The following is a 26072-nucleotide window of genomic DNA, read 5'->3' on the forward strand; positions in this document are numbered from 1 at the left end:
GGCAGGAGGGGGCACACCCCCCTTCCTCCCCAGTTTTAAATTCATTGGTTGCCAGTGGGCCCCCCTCCCTCCCTTGTATTTAACACATTGGTGGCCAGTGACGCCGGCACCCCCTACCTCCCCTGTAGTACTGTAGATTCATTGGTGACCAGTGGGCCCCCCTCCCTCCCCCTCCTAATTAAAATCTCCCCTCCTATCATTGGTGGTAGCGGAGAGTACCGATCGGAGTCCCAGTTCAATCGTTGGGGCTCCGATCGGTAACCATGTCAACCAGGACGCTACTGCAGTCCTGGTTGCCATGGTTACTTAGCAATTTTTAGAAGCATTATACTTACCTGCGAGCTGCGATGTCTTTGACCGGCCGGGCGCTCCTCCTACTGGTAAGTGACAGGTCTATGCTATAAGCAATGTGCCGCACAGACCTTTCACTTACCAGTAGGAGGAGCGCCCGGCCGGTCACAGAGATCGCAGCTCGCAGGTAAGTATAATGCTTCTAAAAATTGCTAAGTAACCATGGCAGTCAGGAATTCAGTAGCGTCCTGGTTGCCATGGTTACCGATCGGAGCCCCAGCGATTAAACTGGGACTTCGATCGGTACTCTCCGCTGCCACCAATGATAGGGGGGAGATTTTAATTGGGAGGGGGAGGGAGGGGGGGGGCACTGGCCACCAATGAATCTACAGTACTACAGGGGAGGGAGGGGGGCCGACCGCACTGGCCACCAATGTGTTAACTACAGGGGAGGGAGGGGGGCCGGCCGCATTGGCCACCAATGTGTTAACTACAGGGGAGGGAGGGGGGCCAGCCGCAAAGGCCACCAATGAGTTAAATACAGGGGGGGGAGAGGGGGGCTGCCCCCTGCTGCCTGGCAGCACCTGCCAGGCAGCAGGGGGCAGTCATGTACACAGTTCTTTTAGTATATTCTAACCTGGAGCGTCCCCATCACCATGGGAATGCCTCTGTGTTAGAATATACTGTCGGATCTGAGTTTCACGATCTAACTCAAATCCGATGGTATAGTCTAACATAGAGGCGATCCCATGGTGATGGGGACGCTTCAAGTTAAAATATACCATCGGATTTGAGAAAACTCCGATCCGATGGTATAAAAGGGACTCCTGACTTTACATTGAAAGTTAATGGGGGACGGATCCGTTTGCAATTGCACCATATTGTGTCAACGTCAAACGGATCCGTCCCCATTGACTTGCATTGTAATTCAGGACGGATCCGTTTGGCTCCGCACGGCCAGACGGACACCAAAACGACTTTTTTTTCATGTCCGTGGATCCTCCAAAAATCAAGGAAGACCCACGGACGAAAAAACGGTCACGGATCACGGACCTACGGACCCCGTTTTTGCGGACCTTAAAAAAACCTGTCGTGTGCATGAGGCCTTAATCAGCGGACATTTTTATGCATCTTAAAGGGAAATTCTATTAAATCTGCCCTGTTGTGCTACCTAAATTCACAACATAGAAAGTATATTATTGGTATATACCACCTCTGCTTCAATCACTTTTTTGGGGGGCAACTGGTATATCACACCAGTAGAAATTATTTGTTCCAATAACGCTTGTCCCTCTATATACCTGTAGTATCGCAGCAGAACCGCACACAACTGCCGCACAATACAAATGCACTATAATATACTTTCTATGTTAGAAAGTATATAATAACATTGTACAAGGAAGGCAATCCTTTAGAATATACATAAAGATAAAACGTAACCTTTAATAATGTTACTACAGTCCTGATCAAAAGTTTAAGATTACTTGAAAAATGGCAAAAAATCTTATTTAGCATGGCTGGATCTTAACAAGGTTCCAAGTAGAGCTTCAACATGCAACAAGAAGAAATGAGAGTGAGACAAAACATTTTTTGAGCATTCAATTAATTGAAAATAACGATTAAACTGAAACAGGCTGTTTTTCAGCTGATCCAAATTTTAGGACCACATGCCTTTACAAGGCCAAATCTGTGCAAAGATGTAGATTCATTGTCATTTTCTGTCAGGTAGTCACTCGTTGTGATGGCAAAGGCAAAAAAACTCTCCCTTTTTGAACGTGGTCGGGTTGTTGTGTTGGGTTCAAAGGTGGAAGAAAGTTTTATTCTCTGATGAGAAAAAATTTCACCTTGGTCCTGATGGTTTCCAACGTTACTGGCATGACAAGCAGATCCCACCTGAGATGTTTTCTACGCGCCACAGTGGAGGGGGCGCCATAATGGTCTGGGGTGCTTTTTCCTTAAGTGGAACAATGGAGCTTCAGGAAGTGCAGGGGCGTCAAACGGCCGCTGGCTATGTCCAGATGTTGCAGAGAGCATTCCTCATGACTGAGGGCCCTCGTCTGTGTGGTAACGACTGGGTTTTTCAACAGGACAACTCTACAGTACACAATGCCCGCAGGACAAGGGACTTCTTCCAGGAGAATAACATCACTCTTTTGGCCCATACTGCGTGTTCCCCTGATCTAAATCCAATTGAGAACCTTTGGGGATGGATGGTAAGGGAAGTTTACAAAAATGGACAACAGTTTCAGACAGTAGATGGCCTTCGTGCGGCCGTCTTCACCACTTGGAGAAATGTTCCCACTCACCTCATGGAAACGCTTGCATCAAGCATGCCGAAACAAATTTTTTAAGTGATAAAAGATAACGATGGAGCTACTCATTACTGAGTTCATGTTTGGAAGTTAGATTTCTGTTTTGGGGGGGTTTAGTTTTTTTTTGGAGGTGTGGTCCTAAACTTTTGATCAGCTGAAAAACAGCCTTTTTCAGTTTATTCGTTGTTTTCATTAAATTGAATGCTCAAAAAATGTTTTGTATCACTCCCATTTCTTCTTGTTGCAGTTTGAAGCTCTACTTGGAACCTTGTTAAGATCCAGCCATGCTAAATATGATTTTTTTGCAATTTTTCAAGTGCTCTTAAACTTTTGATCAGGACTGTATTAACCCTTTGAGGACCATAAGATTACTGTCATCAATATAAAAATAATAATTTTTTTTTTCCATTTAAGAATGTATTTGAACAATAAATAAAACCATTTCCACACTTGTGTCATTTTTGGGGGAGGAGTTATGACACGGGACAAATGTGACTATTTAGGTTACTTTTAATGGAAAGCTAAAAGAAGCGACATTTTTTTTTTATGGCAACTGAAGTTCGTACACTTCAGTTGCTTTAACTAAGCCATTTCATGAAATAACTGGCGAAAAGCTAGAACTATTTGTTGCTAAGAACTTATATTTTGACTCAAACAAAAAAAAAAAGTATTTTAAGTTATTAATCAGACGATACAGGCAATTAAAAACATGGGACAAATACGTCCCTTGGTCCTCAAAGGGGGCTCATTCAGACAGCCGTATGCTATGAGCAAAAATGACGATCCTTTTTTTGTGTATTAGATGCTGACCCATTCACTTCTATGGGGCCCTTTTCTATTCCACGGTTCCGCAAAACAAATGAAACATGTCCTATACTTGTCCGTGAAAATCAGGACATGGCCCCATTGAAGTCTATGGGTCCACAAAAATACTGAATGCTATCCGTTTTTTACGGACATGCTGAAGAGTCAGCAAAAAAACATATCCGCATTTTTGCGGACAGCATACGGCCGTCTGAATGAGGCCTAAGGGTCCATTCACACGTCCATAAGTGTTCTGTGGATCCGCAAAACACGGATACTGGCAATGTGCATTCCGCAATTTTCAGACCGCACATCGTCGGCATTATAATAGAAAATGCCTAATCTTATCCGCAATCTTGTCCGCAAGAATAGGACATGTTCTATTTTTTTGCGGAAACGGAAGCACGGATGCAGAAGTGCGGATCCGCAAATGCGGATGCGGACAGCGCATTCCAGCCCCATTGAAAATGAATGGGTCTGCACCAGTTCCGCAAAATTGCAGAACGGATGCGGACCCATTTTGCGGACGTGTGAATGGACCCTAAAAGATATCCCTCAAAATGAAAATAAATTTAATAATAAAAGTTAAGCAAAAAGCATAGATGTGGTAGGCAATAACAAGTGCTCGGCGGCACCAAATCAGAAACCATATGTCCTACCACAATCCGGGGGTTCCAGTGCACATTCTGGCCACATTGATAGCCTAACCACAGAGCACCCTCCCTGATAAGAGCAAACCCGTCTGGAACCTTACCCTATATAAAAATGGCTCTAGTAAGCCCCTAGCCCCTAGGCCCCTGACTTCCAGGTGATCACTATATAGATCTATCTATGTGTTTTTGACTCATTATAAAAATATATTATAAGTATATCGCACCCCTCTGTGTATCACACCTATCGATAGCACATCTATACCAGTCCTAAAAAGGACTTTTGTGGCCCTATTATCTAGTGTTTGGTGTCCCTAAGAAGCTGTAAAAAAATTGCTTTTCCAGCTCACCATGCCAGCTAATTCTTCAAAAATACACAGGATTTACAGGAAAGACACTAATGGTAATAATGCATTAATTCTCTCCTAAGGTTCAAACAAGTGACACCCTCTCCTAGAGCAGGGGTCACAAAAAATAAGATCCTACTACAGGAGGCTTTCTGGATGTTTAGGCTAAAAACATGTCATCGGATGGGATTGAACCTTAGGAGAGAATTAATGCATTATTACCAGTAGTGTCTTTCCTGTGTATTTTTGAAGAATTTTTACAGGAATGGTATTCAATTTAATGTAAATTATATAAATTATATGTATATAACAACTGCGGTACGGGCCATTTGTATATATGTCATACGCTCATAGAAAGCATCTGTGCATTCCCATGGACCTGGTATGGAGATTTTTATGCACCATTTTTTATTTTATTTTTTCTCTTTGAAGTCTGTTCACATGGTGCGTTATTTAGTCCACATGATTTATCGTGGCTGTTCCAGGCTGGGTATTATGCTGCAGTCTTTTCTTTGATGAGCATTTTTAATTATATGTTCCTCTGCAAACATTCCATCTGTCTTATACAGATCCATATGGTTTGTGAGTGAGGTGTGGTTTTTTATGTGTTCAAACTTTCTTATTTTTCTATGACAGGTGGAGGTGTTTAAGGGTTTGCCTCCAGGAGGGGTGGAACCTTCTTTACCCTATCCACCCAATGAGGGGGAGTGATATATACTCCTGTGGACACTCACTTTGAACAGGTAATGATTAAGGTCCATGTAAGGTCCGAAACATGTTCATCGTCCACGTTGGTGTGTGTAGATACATGCTGTACGTGATTGTATTTTGAAGACCAATAAAGATGAACAACCATGTGCATTTACCTGTGTGCTGGAACGTTTCCTTTTCCTAACAGCCTGCTCCACACAGCAACCTCTCCCTACACTGGCAAAAAACTGAATGTAAAATGGCGGCCAGATCAGGTTTATTCATAAGGTAGGGGGTACGTCCATGTGCTGAAACGTCTCAATTGGCTGTCCTGTACCACCTAATGGATGTGTCAAAGTTTGTGGGTCAAAGTTCTTCACAATGTAAAAGAATATGGCGGGCGTGAATATGTTCGCATGTTCGGCGAATCGTGAACATGCAAAGTTCACCGCGGAACGACCGCCGAGCGAACTGCAAGGCCATCTCTATTTATAAGTATGGTTAGGCTTTTGTATAATAGTGCGAGATTGAACACTAATGGTAGTTTAACCCCTATTTTTTTGTTGAACAGAGGTACCCGTCAAGGTTGTCCACTCTCGCCATTATTGTTTGACATCTGTATTGAGCATTTAGCCCTTAGAACTAGGCAAGACGCAACTATTGAGGGTTTTGGAATATTGGGTCCAGACGATTGAATCTCTCTATATGCAGATGATGTATTATTTTACATCAACCATACCAATATAAATCTTTGAATAGTTATTTGCATAGTTAATTCCTTTGGGGAAGTCTCTGGCCTTATGTTATTAGATGATTTTGAATATCTGAGTGAGGGGTCCTTGACAAGGTTAAAGATTGTTGACTCAGTTGAATATCTTGGTGTGATGATATTGCCTAGGATTGAGGACTACCGTATATTCAGCGTAACCTGATTCAATTGATAAAGAAGTTGAGATAAAAAATTGCTTTATGACTTCGATTACCTAGCTTATCTAGAGCAGACAGAATATCTTTGATTAAGATGGTGATTTTACCCCAACTTCTTTATACCCTTAGGAACTCTCCAATGTGGATTGAGGATAAGCTTTTCAAACTTATTGAGAGGATGATTAACGATCTACTTTGGGGAAGAAAGCGAGTGAGGCTAAAACAGGACCATTTTTACAAACCGCTGAAGCAGGGAGGGTTGAATCTTCCCTACTTCAAGGGTCACTTTATTGCCGGGCAGCTTTGGTTATATTGTCATTAGGAGAAAAGTGCTCTGTGTAAGATCTTGGTTAAACAATCCTCTTTTGATAATATATTTACATTATTGGAAGCTGGATGATTGATTAACCCCTTAAGGACCCTGAGATTTTCAATTTTTGCGTTTTTGTTTTTGTCCTAAATTTTTACTTTTCCATTCACATAGCCTTATGAAGGCTTATTTTTTGAGGGACAAGTTGTACTTTCTAATGGCACCATTTACGGTTGCATACCATGTAGTAAAAAGCGGAAAACAAAATTCCAAATGGGGGTAGAATTGGGAAAAATTCTGATAAGGGTTTTTATTTTTTATTTTTTACACTGTACACTATGCAGTAAAACTAACCTGTTATCTTCATTCTCCAGGTCAGTACAGTTACAACGATACCACACTTGTATAATTTTTTTTGCATTTTAATACTGAAGAGAAATTAAAAACTTTGATAAAAAAAATTTTTTATAACCATATTCTAACCCCTATAACTTTTTTGTAGTTATGTGTATGGGGCTGGGTGAGGGCTCATTTTTTGTGGAACGATCAGTTATTTTCAGGGATACCAATTTTATGTGTGTGCGATTTTTTGATCACTTTTTATAAAAAAATTATTGGGTAGTTGAAGTGACAAAAAATGGCAATTTGGCTGATATAATTTTCCTTCCCGTTACGCTACTTGCCGTATGCCATTAATATTGTAATATTTTAATTGTATGGGCATGCGGCAATGCTTATGATATTTATTTTTTTATTGTTTAAATATTTTTATTTTAAGGAAAATGGGGTGATTTGAACTTTTTTTTTATATTTGCAAAAACTTTTTGGGGTGAAAACAACTGGCAATTATTAGGTTGCCCATTGTATTCATTGATGGCTAAGTAGCCATCATTGAAAACATCATTTACACTATACCAATACAATGCTGCCACCTAGTGGCCTGTATTGGTATATTCCTGAAATAGACACAGAAGCCTCAAGCAGGCTTCGGTCTATTTCAGGCATATAACAGGTTCCCCGATCTCAGTGGGGGAACGCTGTTACCGGAGCGGAAGCGTGCGGCTTCCGGCTGATCAGATGCAGTGGTCACGGCATCTGAAGGGGAAAATGTATGCGATCAGCCTTACGGCTGATCGCATACATGTGCCGTAGGTCTCTGCAATTTAAAATAGCAGGAACCCTGTGGCTATGCGTGAGCGGGCGCCATGTTAGGGGATCGGACTTCCGCCATACAAATATGGTGGAGGTCCTTAAGTGGTTAATGTTGAACAAGAATATAGAGTGACTGGGAAGTTATTCTCTAGATCTTGGACCACAATTAGAAGATGGATGGGTATAAAGGGATCTTTTTTGTGTGCCTATCTTTGTCATAATTTTTATTTACAGGAGGTTAATAAATTACTTGGAGACAGGTTTTGGCAAAAAAGTAATATTTTGTATCTTTCACAGGTGGTGAAGAATGGAGAGGTATTGCCTTTCGTTAAAAAATGTGTAATTTAGGTAATTTGAGTTGGTTTAGGTATTTTCAGATATGTTCTGCTCTCTCTAGTGTTAAAGAGGTTTCTCTTTTAGAAATAGATAACTTCTTCACCTTTGAATGTGGTGTTACAGAGTTCAGGCCATAAAGGCAAGATCTCCCAACTATATAAATTATTAATTAAGGTATTTTTTGAAAAGGTGATCTCTCGGGGTCAGAGGGCCTGGGCAACTGACTGCCTAATGGTTACTACACAAGAGTGGGGAAATATATTTAGTAATTTAAAATTAGTATTGCACAATTTTAATCACACATTGATACAGTTTAATATTATACATTGAGTGTATATCACGCCGATATGGCTTAATAAATGTGGTTTACGAGAATCCTAATTGCCCTTGGTGTGATTCACAAGGGGTGGATTTTTTGCACATCTTTTGGTTATGTCCAGATCTAACACTTTATTGGTTTTTAATTTATAATTTCATCACTCAAAAACTTAGAGTAGTAATTCCCCTTACACCTGAGTGCTGGATATTGGGTGATTTATCTATGGTAAATTGCCGTAAGTATCAGAAGATCCTCTTGGCCAAAATTATGTTTTTAGCCAGACTCTTAATTACTTGAGTCTGGATTTCTCAAATCACTCCAAAGTTAAAGGAGTGGTTATACTTGCTAAACAAGATTAAGAGATATGAGAAAGTTTTATATATCCAGAGAAACTCCATAGAAAAATGATCTAGGATATGGGTAGGTTGGAAGTGGTAGATTCCTTTCAGTGATTCCCTCCCCCCTCCCTCCACTCTCCATTTTATTGCTTTCTCCTTTCTTCTCTTCATTTTTGCTTTTTTACCCTTCTATTTTTGGAGGGACTAAAGACGCATCACTAGTGATAGAGGGTTGGGTGGTGTTGATTGGGTTGGGAAGGAGGGTAAGAATTTATGATGTTATTGATTAATTATGTACTTAATTATTGAATACAAAAATGTAAAAATAAAAAAAGTTAAGTTTTCATTAAGATTGTCCCTTCCTATGGCGGCATACCTCTGGTTCTTGGCTTGCATTCTTTTCAAGACTTGGAAGGGGTTAAGTAATTTTTATCTTCATACTCACGTGCATTCCAACAGTTTACTAAAAATAATTATTTTTGATGGGTTTTGTTTTTATGCCCTTTGGCCAGCAGGGTTTATTACATATTAACTTTATTCCTCGGATCATTATAATTTGAGCAACACTTAAAGAGGACCTTTCACCATAATAAAACCTCTAAACTAACTATACAGACGCGTAGAGCGGCGCCCAGGGATCCCCATGTACTTACTGTTATCCCCGGGCGTCGCTCCGTTCTCTGGTTATAGCCTCCGGTATCTTCAGAGTTAGGCTCCACCCAGGGGAACCTGCCGGCGTCTCATTCTTCCATGCTGTAGCGCTGGCCAATCGCAGCGCTCAGCTCATAGCCTGAGAGAAAAAAAAAACTCTCAGGCTATGAGCTGAGCGCTGCGATTGGCCAGCGCTACAGCATAGGAGAAAGAGACGGCGTCAGGTTTCCCTAGGTGGAGCCTAACTATGAAGATACCGGAGGCTATAACCGGAGAACGGAGCGGCGCCCATGTATAACAGTAAGTGCAGGGGGATCCCTGGGCGCCGATCTACGCGTCTGTATAGTTAGTTTAGAGGTTTTATTATGGTGAAAGGTCCTTTTTAATTTATATACTATTGCTAGGCTTGAGCAAATCAAGCTTTGGATCATATATCCGAAGTCAATTCATTCTTACTCCATGGAGGCAGAATTTGTTTTACCCGAAGTCGCGTGGGCCCACTGACGTCACGACTAGTATCAACTAGCGTGGGCGCGGCTAAGCTCCATTCAAGTAAACAGAGCTTAGCCCTGCCCACGCGGGACCCCCACCGATCAGAAGCTGATGATCTATCCAGAGGATAGATCATCAGTTAAATGAAAGTGCAGAACCCTTTTAATTTCTACATCTTTAAAAACATTTAATATTCGGAATCCGAACTCAAGTTTGGTACCAGACCCGACTTCGGATTCAGAATTTTAAATGTTTTTAAAGATGCAGAAATTAATACAGGATTCATTCGCCGAAGTCTCACGCGACTTCGGGTAAAAAGAATTTTGCCTCCATGGAGACAATACATTTTAATGCTGTAAGGAGACAGGTACAGCATTAAAATGAAGTGCTTGAACAAATCGACTTCAGATCTATAATCCGAAGCTCGATTCACTCAACACTAACTATTGCTAACTATAAAAACACTTAAATTTTTTTTCCATCAATGGAGTGAGTAAGGGCTTGTTGTTTTGTGGGTCAAGTTGTTAATTTAATGTGTACAATTTTAGGGTACTGTCACAGTGCAGTTCACTGTGACACTAGTTACTGTGCAGGCTTGGCTGCATGCGCTCTTGTGTACTGGCTGCAGGCTTTCGCCTGTGTACACTGGTTGCTCAGGTGGTCAGCTGCCTTAATTGACCTGGCTGTTTAGACCTGTGTGCTGGAAACCTGGGTGTCTGTCTCCAGCTTGTTTTGGTTTTTCCCTTGTCTTGTCTGGTTCAGTTAGCTCTGTAGATTGTCAGGAGTCTGTTGACCTCTAGAACATGACAGGTACTTATGACTTTTTAATCACGTTTTATTCCTTTTTTTTTTACTGGGGGACTAACAAAAGAAACTCTAGTATTGTTATATTGCTTTTCTTATATTGTGAGAAATAACACAGTTTTATAGTATGGATTTTTTTATTTTTTTATTTTAGATTTTGATTACATCCCACTATAGGATTTTACCATATGATCACTTATTTTTCATATAAAAAACTACAAAATGTAAAATTGATAGGCGTCCTATTAGGCCCTGCCTCATAAAACTAGCAGACCTATGGGCCTTCGTTAGGAGGCTGTCATTGAGAGCCATAAAAACTCCACAGGAATAAAACAAAGTGAGTAGTTACTGTTTTTTTTTTTGTTTTATTAACACAGAGGGGGCTCAGAGGGAATTACTACTGTGAAAGGGGCACAGAGGGCTTTACCACTGTGAAGGTTGCACAATGGGCATTACTACTGTGAAGAGGGCACAGAGGGCAATACTATTGTGGAGGGGGCACAATGGGCATTATTACTATAAATGGTGCACAATATGCATTACTACTATGAAGGGGCATGATAGGCATTATTACTATGAAAGGTCTAGAGAGGGCATTACTGCTTAGAAAGGGGGTACAAAGAGGGCAAACCAACTGTGAAAGGGGTACAAAGATGGCATAACTACTGTGAAGGGGCCACAATGAAGGAATAACTACTATAAAGTGGCACAATGAACACAATGAAGGGATAAGTACTTTAAGGGGTGTGGCGATTCGCTCTAGTAGTTGGGATAAGCGGGTGCAAGTTTGTAATTCAAATGTCCATGTTTATTCACACATAAGGTCAAACAAAAAACACTCTTTGCAGGGTTGGTGTTTGTTCACACCGAGTAGAAAGTTCATGCATAACAAAAAAAGTCACCTTGTCAGCGGTTCTGCCTCCAGCAGTCTAAATGCAGGCTTTAGGTGGCCTGCTCTCCCAACACACGGTTCTTAGCTTTTCAGCCCAGAATAGGGCTCAGATCACAACACACAGGGTGTTCTCCGCTTCTGAGCCCAGCTGACTTTTTGAGAATAGCCAGGTGCTGTCAAAACCCGACCGGAAACATTGGGAGTAGTCACCCACCCAGCACTTTGACTACTCCCAATAAGAGCCACCGGATCAGCTATTTACAGCCATACTAAATAGCAAAAGAGCCAATCAGCATTAGCTGCCGCTGACACATGAAAATACCAGCTCTTACTTCACCGAGGCCAGGAACCTTGGTGACACATACCTACCATCAATGATGACCCCTTGTACCTTCCTACAGAGGGCACAATGTGTGCATAACTACTGTGAAAACGGCACAAAGAGGGCATTGCTACTGTGAAAGGGGCACAGATAGGGCATTACTACTGTGAGTGGGGGCACCATGAGAGCATAACTACTGTGAAGGGGGCACAATGAAGGGATAAGTACTTTAAGGGGGCAGAATGTGTGCAAAACCAGTGTGATGGTTGGATAAACAGGGCATAACTACTGTAAGGGGGGACAGTGTGGGCATAACCACCATGAGGGAGCACAATATGGGCATATCTACTGTGAGGGGGAGCAAAGTGGATATTATTAGTGGGCACATATCTGGACATAACTACAGGGAGTGCAGAATTATTAGGCAAATGAGTATTTTGACCACATCATCCTCTTTATGCATGTTGTCTTACTCCAAGCTGTATAGGCTCGAAAGCCTACTACCAATTAAGCATATTAGGTGATGTGCATCTCTGTAATGAGAAGGGGTGTGGTCTAATGACATCAACACCCTATATTAGGTGTGCATAATTATTAGGCAACTTCCTTTCCTTTGGCAAAATGGGTCAAAAGAAGGACTTGACAGGCTCAGAAAAGTAAAAAATAGTGAGATATCTTGCAGAGGGATGCAGCACTCTTAAAATTGCAAAGCTTCTGAAGCGTGATCATCGAACAATCAAGCGTTTCATTAAAAATAGTCAACAGGGTCGCAAGAAGCGTGTGGAAAAACCAAGGCGCAAAATAACTGCCCATGAACTGAGAAAAGTCAAGCGTGCAGCTGCCAAGATGCCACTTGCCACCAGTTTGGCCATATTTCAGAGCTGCAACATCACTGGAGTGCCCAAAAGCACAAGGTGTGCAATACTCAGAGACATGGCCAAGGTAAGAAAGGCTGAAAGACGACCACCACTGAACAAGACACACAAGCTGAAACGTCAAGACTGGGCAAAGAAATATCTCAAGACTGATTTTTCTAAGGTTTTATGGACTGATGAAATGAGAGTGAGTCTTGATGGGCCAGATGGATGGGCCCGTGGCTGGATTGGTAAAGGGCAGAGAGCTCCAGTCCGACTCAGACGCCAGCAAGGTGGAGGTGGAGTACTGGTTTGGGCTGGTATCATCAAAGATGAGCTTGTGGGGCCTTTTCAGGTTGAGGATTGAGTCAAGCTCAACTCCCAGTCCTACTGCCAGTTTCTGGAAGACACCTTCTTCAAGCGGTAGTACAGGAAGAAGTCTGCATCCTTCAAGAAAAACATGATTTTCATGCAGGACAATGCTCCATCACACGTGTCCAAGTACTCCACAGCGTGGCTGGCAAGAAAGGGTATAAAAGAAGAAAATCTAATGACATGGCTTCCTTGTTCACCTGATCTGAACCCCATTGAGAACCTGTGGTCCATCATCAAATGTGAGATTTACAAGGAGGGAAAACAGTACACCTCTCTGAACAGTGTCTGGGAGGCTGTGGTTGCTGCTGCACGCAATGTTGATGGTGAACAGATCAAAACACTGACAGAATCCATGGATGGCAGGCTTTTGAGTGTCCTTGCAAAGAAAGGTGGCTATATTGGTCACTGATTTGTTTTTGTTTTGTTTTTGAATGTCAGAAATGTATATTTGTGAATTTTGAGATGGTAAAAATAAATAATTGAAATGGGTATATATTTGTTTTTTGTTAAGTTGCCTACTAATTATGCACAGTAATAGTCACCTGCACACACAGATATCCCCCTAAAATAGCTAAAACTAAAAACAAACTAAAAACTACTTCCAAAAATATTCAGCTTTGATATTAATGAGTTTTTTGGGTTCATTGAGAACATGGTTGTTGTTCAATAATAAAATTAATCCTCAAAAATACAACTTGCCTAATAATTCTGCACTCCCTGTACTGTGAAGATTGTACAATGATGGCAATGCTACAGTGAGTGGGCACAAGTTTTTAAAGTATTGGGAGGGGGGGTGCCAAAGAAATGACTCGCCCCTGGTGTCAAACACCTTAGGTACGCCACTAAATAGGTATCATTCTTAAGAATAATCTGGTTGGGCACTTAAGGAGTTAGAGCACCCATCAGCAGGATCAAGCCTATTAAACATGGAAGGGTTGGTCCTGGTGATTAAAATAATACCTGTCCTATGAGAACTATTTGCAGCATTCCTGGAAAGGAAAGGTTTTATTGAGGGCTTCTGTGTCCTGAGGGGTGCTGTATCACTGAATCACTGAAAAGCTCATGTACACTGAGTGCCTAGACCCTGCCCCTCAGTGCACTGAAGCAGGGATGGACTGGGACAATAAAGTGGCCCTGGACTTCAGCCAGACCGGCCCACTTTATTTTTCCCAAACACACTCAAAAAAGGGGTTATGTCTCTTCAGCAAGTGGCATTTATCTTGTAGAGAAAGTTAATACAAGGCACTTACTAATGTATTGTGATTGTCCATATTGCTTCCTTTGCTGGCGGGAGTCATTTTTCCATCACATTATGCACTGCTCGTTTCCATGGTTTTGACCACCCTGTAATCCAGCAGCGGTGGTCATGCTTGCACACTATAGGAGTAGCCGGGATTGTGGGAGTGCACATAGTTTGGTGCTTTTTTCGACCACCAATGCTGGATTACAGGGAGGTCGTAACCATGATGACGAGCCATGTATAATGTGCTGGGAGACATTTTGTCTCTATGGCACTATCTGCCCTAATAGTGATACAGTGCCCACATAGAGCACGATAGTGCCCTCCTATTCACAGAAAAATAGCGCATTTGTACCCATATAGTACCTACCTAGGTGCATAGAAAGTGCCATACTTTGGCTCTATGTCGGCACTGTATGACTGTGGCCAAAGTACTGTAGGTTTTCACTTTAGGTAGGTACTGTATGGCACCATAAACAAGAAATACACCATTTATCTGTGCATAACATGGCGCTATCTGAGCACTGTATGACCGTGGGAAGACCTGGGCATACTATGCTCAGATAAGTTGTGTATTTAGTGTCTACAGTGCCCACAAAGTGCCATATCATACCTACCTAGAGCTAAAACGTGGGCAGAAAGTGCCATACTTTGCCTATAATTATACTCTGTCTACACAAGTATGGCGCTTTCCGAGTATGGGTTCTATATGGCACTATGTGGGCACGACAGGCACTAAATGCGCCATTTATCTGTGGATAGTATGGCACTATCTGCCCACAATCATACAGTGCCCACATAGAACCAAATATCGCCGTACCCACACTATTATATGGCAGTGCCCAGAGCGCCATATGTTGACTATGTGGGCAGATAGTGCCCTACTATGCCCAGATAAATAGTGCCCTTAGTGACTGCAGTGCCACACTGTACCCACCTAGAGCCAATCTGTGCACAGAAAGTGCCATACTTTGTCCACAGTGACAAAGTGCCCTTTCTGTGCACAGTCTGGCTCCAGGTAGGTATTCTACTACACGTGGGGGCACAGCGCTCATCTCTTTAGTAAAGAGTCTTTACTACCTTACATTCAGCTCCCGCCTCCAGCCTCCAGTAACAAGTGCGGGCGGCAGCGCTCACTCACTGACGTCACGCGCCTGCGCCGCCTAGTGGGAGGAGCAGGCGTGTGACGTCAGTGAGTGAGCGCCGCCCCCACACTGCCTGCTGTTACTGGAGCTTTACCCCCCTGATGGCGGCCCTGGCCGGCCCATAATTCGATCGGCCCACCGGGATTCTCCCGGTACTCCCGATGGCCAGTCCATCGCTGCACTGAAGACCTCATTTTATGAAGAATAAAAGTCTCTTTTCTTGGGAATTTCACAATTGGCTTTCACAAGATAGGTCCCTACTGGACAGTATGTCTAGTCAAAAATCTTCAAAACGAAAAGTGGAGCACTTGGTGTCTACATATTGTTTATATATTAGTAATTTATTAAAAAATATAATAAATAACTTTTAAAAAGTGTAACACTAAGGAACTGTGTCATCTGCCTATATGATATTATTGTAGACAATAGGACACTATCAGCAGCATGAAGGTGCAGGGAAATGAGCCAAGTTAAGGAGCACAAGATATGTTTTTGGATTTAAAAGATTATTACTGAATATTAAGCCATGGTATTCAAAGCAGGTCTGCAGTATTTACATAGATGATAGCGAAAAACCTAAACATCAAAGCATATGACAAGGGTTAGAATTTATTTTCAGGGTGGGCAGAGAGGAAAAGTGAAATTGCCGATGGGAAAAATAATATTTGAGGAGAATACCAATGATATGTACACAATTACAATAATGGATGTCACCGAGTCACATCACTGATTTAGAGTGGAGCCAGAGATGTCAAATAGCAAAATACTAACAAGATAGCAATTGTTCTGTGTAGTATGGCCCTGCCTTGTTAGCAAAACAGTATTTCAGTCTTAAAAGCGTAAGTCCATTATCAGACTTAAGTACATTATCTGGTATGTGCTTTTATTGCTACATGTAACCTGCCTTGCCCTATATTAATATTCATATATTCAAGTTAAAGGAGAACTAATTATAAAGCTCAGTGAGAAAATACAACATAAGTATCCAGCTTTCCGGGTTCTTCTGAAAAACAATAAGAATAAACAAAAACAATTCAGTTTGATCAATTTTAGGGAAGATGTGAATAAAGCAAAGGAAGTACCGACCATAAGATGAGCCATGTGGACTATGCCCCCTATGGAATACACCTGTTAACCCTGTGTGATGTTCCCGCTAGGTGTTATACCTGTTTATGTTTATGTGAGAAATGAAATTAGGTGGTAGATTTGCATCAGTGAGTGCCCTAATTGTTTTCTTTTATCTGGACTATTTGAATACTATGTTGCCTGGTAAATTCACCTGTGCTGGATGATGGATTGCTGTATTTAAAGAGCAGACATCTCTGTTGAGGCCAGTGACTGGCGCAGTGGTGACCTGTGTACAGAATGTCACCGCTGCAGCCAGAAAAACAAAAAGAAGCGGTGGGGCCCAGAGTGCAGGAAGTAGCAGAGGAGAAAACAAGTGACTATATACATTCATTTCTTATTTTAGACAGTTTTCAGGGGTTAACCAAGTTTTTATAGAACTCAGATAACCCCTTAAAAACTTTTCCTTCCTGCTGGCTATGGCACAATTTTGGGGCACACACAGTTTATTGGTTAATTTTTGATAGCACATTATTCGGGAGAATGGCAAAATAAAACACTATTCCAACATTGCTTACTGTACTTTTTAATTTACATCACTCACAGAGCAGCATAATTAACCTTTACCTTTATTTTGCAGGTCGGTACAATTAAGCTGATTCTAAATATGCATTTTTTTCTATATTTTAGTACTTTTGCACAATAATAGCACATTTCGCACATTTCATGAAAAAAATATTATGTCACCTCATTCTAAGAGCCATAACTTTATGTAGCCTTGTATTTTGTGATTTAATAAAATACTTGTGGGATACATATACATTTATTTTATTATTTTGGGGGTGCGGGGTTTGAAGCATTTATGTTGTACCTTGCTGCACTGACTCGGCACCCAAATTTCCATTACACAGCTCTGTAATTCCAGCAAACTGTTCTTGTAATTGGGGTGCAAGTGCTGTTTGATACAGCCATTAATAGGGTTTATTACAAGGAAATATTTATATGTCTTATTTGCCTTTGTGCTGTGCAGTTATATGTTCTAAAGCATTTTTTGGCTTGAATTAGTGGGGGAAAAAGGGCTTATTAGCCATTGAGTGGTGAAGTGCTAAAATTACAACCCTTTTTGTCATGTATTAGTGGCAAAAGTAAATTATATTTGCCATTCAGCGGTGCAGTTATATGTTCTAAAGCCTTTTGTTACATGTAATAGTGGCAAAATAAAAATATATTTTCTGTTCAGCGGTGCAGTTGTATGTTCTAAAGCCTTTTGTGGCGTGTATTAGTAGCAAAAGAAAAATATATTTGCCGTTCAGCGGTACAGTTATATTTTCTGAAGCCTTTTGTGGCGTGTATTAGTGGCAAAAGAAAAGATATATTTGCCATTCAGCGGTGCAGTTATATGTTCCAATGCCTTTTTTGGCGTGTAGTAGTGAAAAAATAAAAATATATATTTGCCGTTTCAGAGTGCAGTTATATGTTCTAAAGCCCTTTTTGTTGTGTAGTAGTGGCAAAATTTGCTGAACAGTCCGAATTACGTTGTGGTGAAATTCAGTGGTGAAATTTGTGATACAACCTTTTTTGGTACAATTGATGGGTGATTGTAGACTGCCTTTTGCTGTACAGACCGAATTACGTTGATTAGCCATTCAGTGGTGAAATTTGTTTGTGATAAAGCCTTTTTTGGGAAAATTGATGGGTGATTGTAGACCTCCTTTTGCTGTACGGACCGAATTATGTCGATTAGCGATTCAGTGGTGAATTTTTTTTGTGAAACAGCCTTTTTTGGGAAAACTACGGTCAAGGACAATATATGTCCTTTATGGTCCACTTTATAAATGTGGTTCCTGGCCAGCCAAACCCGCAATTTGGCCAGGTGATGCCACTTTCGCCTCCACGTTCTCACGCCGTTGGTCCTGCGACAATGTCCGCCACTGCCTCCTCATTTTCTACCGTGTCCTCAGCCTCTACTGCAGGGACAATTCACAGTGCTCCTCCAGCATACCACATGTGCAGGGCATGGCAGGCTGTTCTACACCTCATTTGCCTGGGCAAACTGAGTCACACAGGGGAGGAACTGCTCCGTGTCCTTTATCAAGAAATCAAATCCTGGCTTTCTACTCGACAACTGAAAATTGGAACCATGGTGACCGACAACGGGAAGAACATGGTGTCACCGCTGCGTCAAGGAAGGCTGAGCCTTGCACCCTGCATGGCACACATGTTCAATCTGGTTGTCAAGCGGTTCCTGAAGTCTTCCACCCATCTGAAAGACATCCTAAAAATGGCCAGGAAACTTTTCATGCACTTCAGCCACTCGTACACCGCAAAGCACACCCTCCTTGAGCTGCAGGAGCAGAACGGCATCCCCAACATAGGCTGATATGCGAAGTTTCCACCCGTTAGAATTCCATCCTCCATATGTTAGACCGACTGTACGAACAGAGAAAGACCATAAGCGATTTCTTGATGATCTAAGCGGACAGGAGTACTCCCCTGTGTAACTTTGATGTCAGCCAGTGGCATCTCATGCGTGACACCTGCCGTTTGCTCAGGCCCTTTGAGGAGGCCACGTTATTTGTCAGTCGCCAGGACTACGGGATGAACAATGTCACTCCACTGCATCATGTCCTGGAAAAGACACTGGTAAATATGGCTGGTCAGGGGACTGGAGACGTGGCACCTACATCTCACAGCCACATGAGCCCTGTGGGGGCTAAACTGGAGTAGGAGGAGGAGGAGGACATTGGAGCGCAAGCAATGTGTAGCGAAATGGGTGATTTTTCTACACAGGTGACAGAAGAGGAGGAGCAGGCAGAGCAGCTACAGGGCAATGAGGAAGATGAAGCAGAGGACCCGGACACACAGTGGCAGTATGCAGTGAAGATGGAGGCAGTAAGTCCCTCTGAGTCACTTGCACAAATGGCCCGATGTATGCTCACTTGCTTGCGTAGTGACAGCCGAATTGTCACTATTAGGTGGAGAGATGACTTCTGGCTCTCCACCTTGTTGGATCCTCGCTACTGGTCCAAAATGGTGGCCTTTTTTAAACCCGCTGTGAGGGAGGACAAACTGAACTACTATAGAGACATCCTATGTAGTCAGTTGGCCTCTCGCAGGTCTGGCCAGGGGGGCCCTCTGCGCTCATGTTCCACTGCATGGCAGCTGGGGAGATGTGGGGTGGCAGTAGCAGTACCAGCTCCATCAGCAGCAGCCTGAGTCTAGAGTCGGTGATGAGCAGCTTTCTTCACCCGCATAGTGAATAAACTGCTCACCAGCAGCTAGGCATAAAGCAGAACCTGAACCAGCAGGTGGTGGCATACTTCGAGTACACCCTGCCAGCAATGAAGATCCGCTGGACTACTGGTCATCCAAACTGGATTTGTGGTCGTAACTGGCCGAGTTTGCCCTGGAAAAGCTGTCCTGCCTGGCCAGTAGTGTGGCATCAGAGCCGGTGTGCAGGGGCCATAGTTAACCCAAGAAGAACTCGCCTGTCCGCCCAAAATTTGGAGAGACTGACCTTTGTCAAGATGAATCAGACATGGATCAGCCAGGATTTCCACCCACCAATGCCTGATGCATCAGATGAGATCATACATGGTGCCACACCAACACTTTGACAAGAGAGACCGGTTTCTTCTGGCTACCTGCCTCAGCTACTATTATGATGCTGCCACCCACCTGATGCCACACATCTGATGCCAAGTGCTCCTTCTTTAACCCATCATCTTCAGCTGGTAGTGGTATTTCCACCACCCACCTCCACACTATGTCACTTTGCCACTCTGTCGCCTCCTTATGCTGCTGCCACCTCCACACTATGTCACCTTGCCACTCTGTGGCCTCCTGATGCTGCTGCCACCTCCACACTGTCATTGTGCAACTCTGTGGCCACCTTCTGATGCTGCTGCTGCCGCCACCTCCGCACTCTGTCATTGTGCCAATCTGTGGACTTCTGATGTAGTTGCTGCCACCTCCAAGCTGTCGTTGTGCCACTCTGTGGCCTCCTCTGACTGCTTCCATCTCACCACTATGTCATAGGGCCCCACTGTAGACTTCTCATGCTGTTTCCACCTTCCCCATTTCATGACTGGGCCAATATTTTGCCTTTCAGCCTGGCTGACATCATCATTTATTTGACCCTTCTTCTGATCTTTTAGAAGGAAGCAAAAATGAGACGCACAACGGATCCTGTCTGTATAGCAGCTGTAAGGCCTGTATGGTCCCATCACAATTAACTTATGATTTGATAGCCAAAATCAGGAGTGGGTACAAAACACAGAAGACATGCAAATATTCCATTCACGTGTCATCTCTGTTTAGGATCCAACTCCTGTTTTTTTGGCATTAGCAATACTGATGGATTATTGACCAAATGCTGACCGAGTGAAGGTGGATGCTCAACAGACAGGATCTGTTTTTTGGGGGTTATTGTTCTGATGGATCAGAGGAAGGGCAAAATAATCAGTGACGACACAAACTTACTGCTGACACCCTTTCCACTCTGTCAAGGGGCTCTACTTGTATAAGTGTTTAATAGAACAGTTTCTGTAGGCATCTATGTGGAATCAGCTGACAACGGTGTAAAAGGAGTGCGCTTCTTCTTGGCGTTCATACTTTATTTATTTGGTCAGTTTTGGCCCCATGACTGCCCAAATAAGTGAAGTGTCCAGACTCCCTATGCATGTTACTGCAAGGCACAGTGTTATACACCACTATTCAGGCTCTCTATAGCCAGGAACTAGCTGTTTTTGAATGTGATTCACTGCAAATAAATTTGGATCGAACCAAATTTTTTCATAAAGTTTGGCGAACTGGCCAAATCAAATTTTTGCTAAATTCACTCATCTCTATGATGACGTTTTATTGTTGTTCTGTCTTCATATACGTTCACACAGTGTGCAGTCTGACATTCAGCATAAAACATTCCTGTCTTCCAAATAAGAGGACTGATCTTTGTAGTCTAACTTGTTTATTGGCAAAACAGGAGTATTTGATGGTAAAACTATAAGAATACAAATAGCATGAATAAGTATATAACATAGCATGTACTGTAACATTTGTATAACACAGAAGCACATGGTAAAATGGCTGCCTATACATAGGATTGCATGGCTAGCTAACAGTAATAACAATTCCCTGAGTGACAATGATGACTAGCTGAACAGCTCTGCATAACATAATGTCCCTGAAACATAGATAGAACTCTTACCAGGTATGCTTTTACCAGGATAGTGGAGTTAAAGAAGGAGATATGCAGGTGGACAGCTCTGTACTGTGTCCTGGAGACTTCTCTTTGCCAGGATGCTCTTGCACTTCCACAATGTGCAATACAAAGTGCAATACAATTTAACACAGCTAAATGGTGCTGCAACCACACTAATCACCACAGAAATAGCAGAACTAAAGCAGACGTGAAATAGAATATTCCCTAACCCTGCTGGGCAGAATAGTTGTGTTTATTTTATAGCATGTTATTAGGATTGCAGTAATAGCATATATAAGTAAATTAAAAAATAAAAATTAAAAGACAATTTAAAACACTTTGTAAGCATATAGCCATGGAAGAATTAGGGGTTTTCAGATGACAATCATCAGCACCCCACAATTACTTCATGACACACCAAATGAATAACAGAATTATCCCCTCCCAATGTCTAACTACTTAGATGTTATGACAGTTGACCGTGGCATCTAAGAGGTTAAGGAATGTGAGCACCCCCCTCAATGAGCTGTTTGAAGGTGCAATGACACTGGGACAAGCACTGTGGCCTCTTCATAATACACTAAGCACAGTGCCATACATTGTATAGAGGTTGTGCTTGGTATTGCACCAGAATCATATTCATTTGAAAAGGACTGCACTGTACAGTTGACATGGGACCAATGCATGGGAAATCACAGGCCAAGAAAGAGCGCTTACTTGTGTGCCATGGCACCTTAAAACAACTGATTGGAGAGGATGGTCATCAATATTTAAGTCACAGAAAACTCCTTTAAATTAAAATACAGCATGCAACTTTTTACCCAAAAAGTTCACACATAGTATGTTCAGGGTGGCTATTGCAGCTCCGGTAAAACATTGCCATATACTGTATCCAGTGTTAGTGAAAGAAAATGTAGGAATCACCATAAATATACTGCGGTTTGGCAGGATTCAGGCAGTGTTTTATTAAATCACAGCATAATCTGAATTTGTTGTGCTTCTGAGGCTTCAGTAGGAAAAAAATCTCCATGCCCTTACACTTCAGCAGAAACAAACACAGAACGATAATGTCAAGTAGGATGTGAAAGGCATACCTTTTATTGGCAAAGTAAATAGGTTAAAATGCAAGCTTTCAAAACACATTAGATGCCTTTGTCGCGCCTGTTTATTGAACATAATGGGGCACATTTATCAATCCTGTCGTAAGAATGATGCTTTAAAAGAAAAAAGGAGATGTTTTGTTTGGAACAAATAGTGGCACTTTCCTCAACATGGTGCTCACTACATTGTATATTAAGTGCAACTCACATCAGATAGGACACCAGTTCATGGCTCTTTGGTGCATCCATTAGTGTGTATCCCCACCTTTTTGGTTCATGTTCTTTTATATCTGTTGCAGATTTTACAGAGGATTATGCACAGGACACAACATATAGAACAACAATCATATAATCATGAAATTATAAAAAAAAACGATATAATAAAAGGCATTAACATGACCATGAAGACGTGGTATGGACAGGACAGTATTAGAACATCCTACACACAATGATCCAAGTGGAGCACTCAGGTAAAGCATTATCAAATCATGGGTTGGGGAGTGGTGTAAACATCCGTTCTGTACACATCCTTCAATGCTGGTATGTATGCATATTCCTCTTTGTCTTAGAGGGGTTTTCCACTGCAGCTTTCCCTTGCCCAGTGACATCGCCTTCAACGGTCACATGACCTAGACGTAGATCCTTCTCAAACAGCTGATTGGTGGGGGTCCCGATAGTCGGACCCCCACTGATCAGATACTGATGACCTATCCATAGGACAGGTCATCAGTTAAAACTGCCATGCCGACGATTTTAGACCTGGAATGAGCGGGGAGAAGTCGCAGATTGTGGCGCAACTAACCATTGTGCTGAAATACTTCAGTATAATAAGTGACCCCCTTTATGATTATACTAAAGATGAGATTGCTGTCCTATACATTGGGCCCTGTGCATAATTTTAGATACATTGTATTGATTGGTAAAATAAATTAATCAAGAGGATTATCTTGTTGCCATAGGCACATCTGTTTAGGTTTGTTCTGGATATTACAGGGGAAAATTTTTTAAAAAGTCACAAATGCATCATAGATAGGGATGAGCGAACCCGAACTGTATAGTTCGGGTTCGTACCGAATTTTGGGGTGTTCGTGACACGGACCCGAACCCGAACATTTACGTAAAAGTCCGGGTTCGGTGTTCGGCGCTTTCTTGACGCTTTTTGAAAGGCTGCAAAGCAGACAATCAACAAGCGTCATACTACTTGCCCCAAGAGGCCATCACAGCCATGCCTACTATTGGCATGGCTGTGATTGGCCAGTGCAGCATGTGACCCAGCCTCTATTTAAGCTGGAGTCATGTAGCGCCGCACGTCACTCTGCTCTGATCAGTGTAGGGATAGGATGCAGCTGCTGCTGTTAGGGCGATTAGGCAGTGATTTACTCATCAAAAACACTTACTGAAGTGATTGATCTACAGCTGTGTATCATTCAACTTCTGCTAGTTAATTGCTCACTGTTTTTAGGCTGCCCAGAGCGTTTTTCTGTCACTTTTTTCTGGGGTGATCGGCAGCCATTTTGTGTCTTGTGGTGCGCCAGCACAAGCTGCCACCAAGTCCATTTAACCATCAATAGTGTGTTGTTTTTTGTTTGTTTTTTGCTATATCCTACATCAGGGGCTTGGCTGTGCTTGCTATTTTATTGAGGGGTGAAATACAATTGCCAAAATAGCAGTACCCTAAATCTGGTGTTTCAGCTGTGGCTAGCCAATTGTAACACTGTCTGCTGTCTGGCAAAGGATATTTTTTTTTCTGGGTTGAAATACAATTCCCAAATTAGCAATTCCCTAAATCAGTGGTTTCTGCTGTAGCAGGCCAATTTTAAATCTATCCATAAAAGTGTATATTACATTGAAGGTGCTGATAGGGTCATTCTCAATAACTTCACACGCTACCGTGCATCTCCAAGTGTAATTCTGTCCGTAAAGGGATACCTGTCATCCATCCAGGGCATAAATACTAGGCCTACAATTTATATTCAGCTAAATCCGAGGTTACTGCTGTGGCTGGTCAAGTTATTTAGTGTCCGTCAAAGCACAGTTTTTGTTCTGGGTTGAAATACAATTCCCAAATTAGCAATTCCCTAAATCAGTGGTTTCTGCTGTATCAGGCCAAGTTTAAATCTATCCATAAAAGGGTATATTACATTGAAGGTGCTCATAGGGTCATTCTCAATAACTTCACACGCTGCCGTGCATCTCCAAGTGTAATTCTGTCCGTAAAGGGATACCTGTCATCCATCCAGGGCATAAATGCTAGGCCTACAATTTATATTCAGCTAAATCCGAGGTTACTGCTGTGGCTGGTCAAGTTATTTAGTGTCCGTCAAAGCACAGTTTTTGTTCTGGTTTGAAATACAATTCCCAAATTAGCAATTCCCTAAATCAGTGGTTTCTGTTGTAGCAGGCCAAGTTTAAATCTATTCATTAAAGGGTATATTACATTGAAGGTGCTGATAGGGTCATTCTCAATAACTTCACACGCTACCGTGCATCTCCAAGTGTAATTCTGTCCGTAAAGGGATACCTGTCATTCATCCAGGGCCTAAATACAAGGCCTACAATTTATATTCAGCTAAATCCGAGGTTACTGCTGTGGCTGGTCAAGTTAATTAGTGTCCGTCAAAGCACAGTTTTTGTTCTGGGTTGAAATACAATTCCCAAATTAGCAATTCCCTAAATCAGTGGTTTCTGCTGTAGCAGGCGAAGTTTAAATCTATCCATAAAAGGGTATATTACATTGAAGGTGCTGATAGGGTCATTCTCAATAACTTCACAAGCTACCGTGCATCTCCAAGTGTAATTCTGTCCGTAAGGGATACCTATCTTCCATCCAGGGCCTAAATACTAAGCCTACAATTTACATTCATCTTAATCCAAGGTTACTGCTGTGGCTGGTCAAGTTATTTAGTGTCCGTCAAAGCACAGTTTTTGTTCTGGGTTGAAATACAATTCACAAATTAGCAATTCCCTAAATCAGTGGTTTCTGCTGTAGCAGGCCAAGTTTAAATCTATCCATAAAAGGGTATATTACATTGAAGGTGCTGATAGGGTCATTCTCAATAACTTCACACGCTACCGTGCATCTCCAAGTGTAATTCTGTCCGTAAAGGGATACCTGTCATCCATCCAGGGCCTAAATACTAGGCCTACAATTTATATTCATCTTAATCCAAGGTTACTGCTGTGGCTGGTCAAGTTATTTAGTGTCCGTCAAAGCACAGTTTTTGTTCTGGGTTGAAATACAATTCACAAATTAGCAATTCCCTAAATCAGTGGTTTCTGCTGTGCCTGTATTAGTGTAATACGGTACCTAAATAGATAGCCAGATAGTGTTAGGTGCCTGTAAAAAAGGCCTGAATTTGAATTCAATACATTGGGCCAAATAATTTTTCTCTTATTTTGGTGAACGGTAACAATGAGGAAAACATCTAGTAAGGGACGCGGACGCGGACATGG

This window comes from Bufo bufo, chromosome 4 (genome assembly GCF_905171765.1).
Source record: "Bufo bufo chromosome 4, aBufBuf1.1, whole genome shotgun sequence".
Taxonomy (NCBI): Eukaryota; Metazoa; Chordata; class Amphibia; order Anura; family Bufonidae; genus Bufo; species Bufo bufo.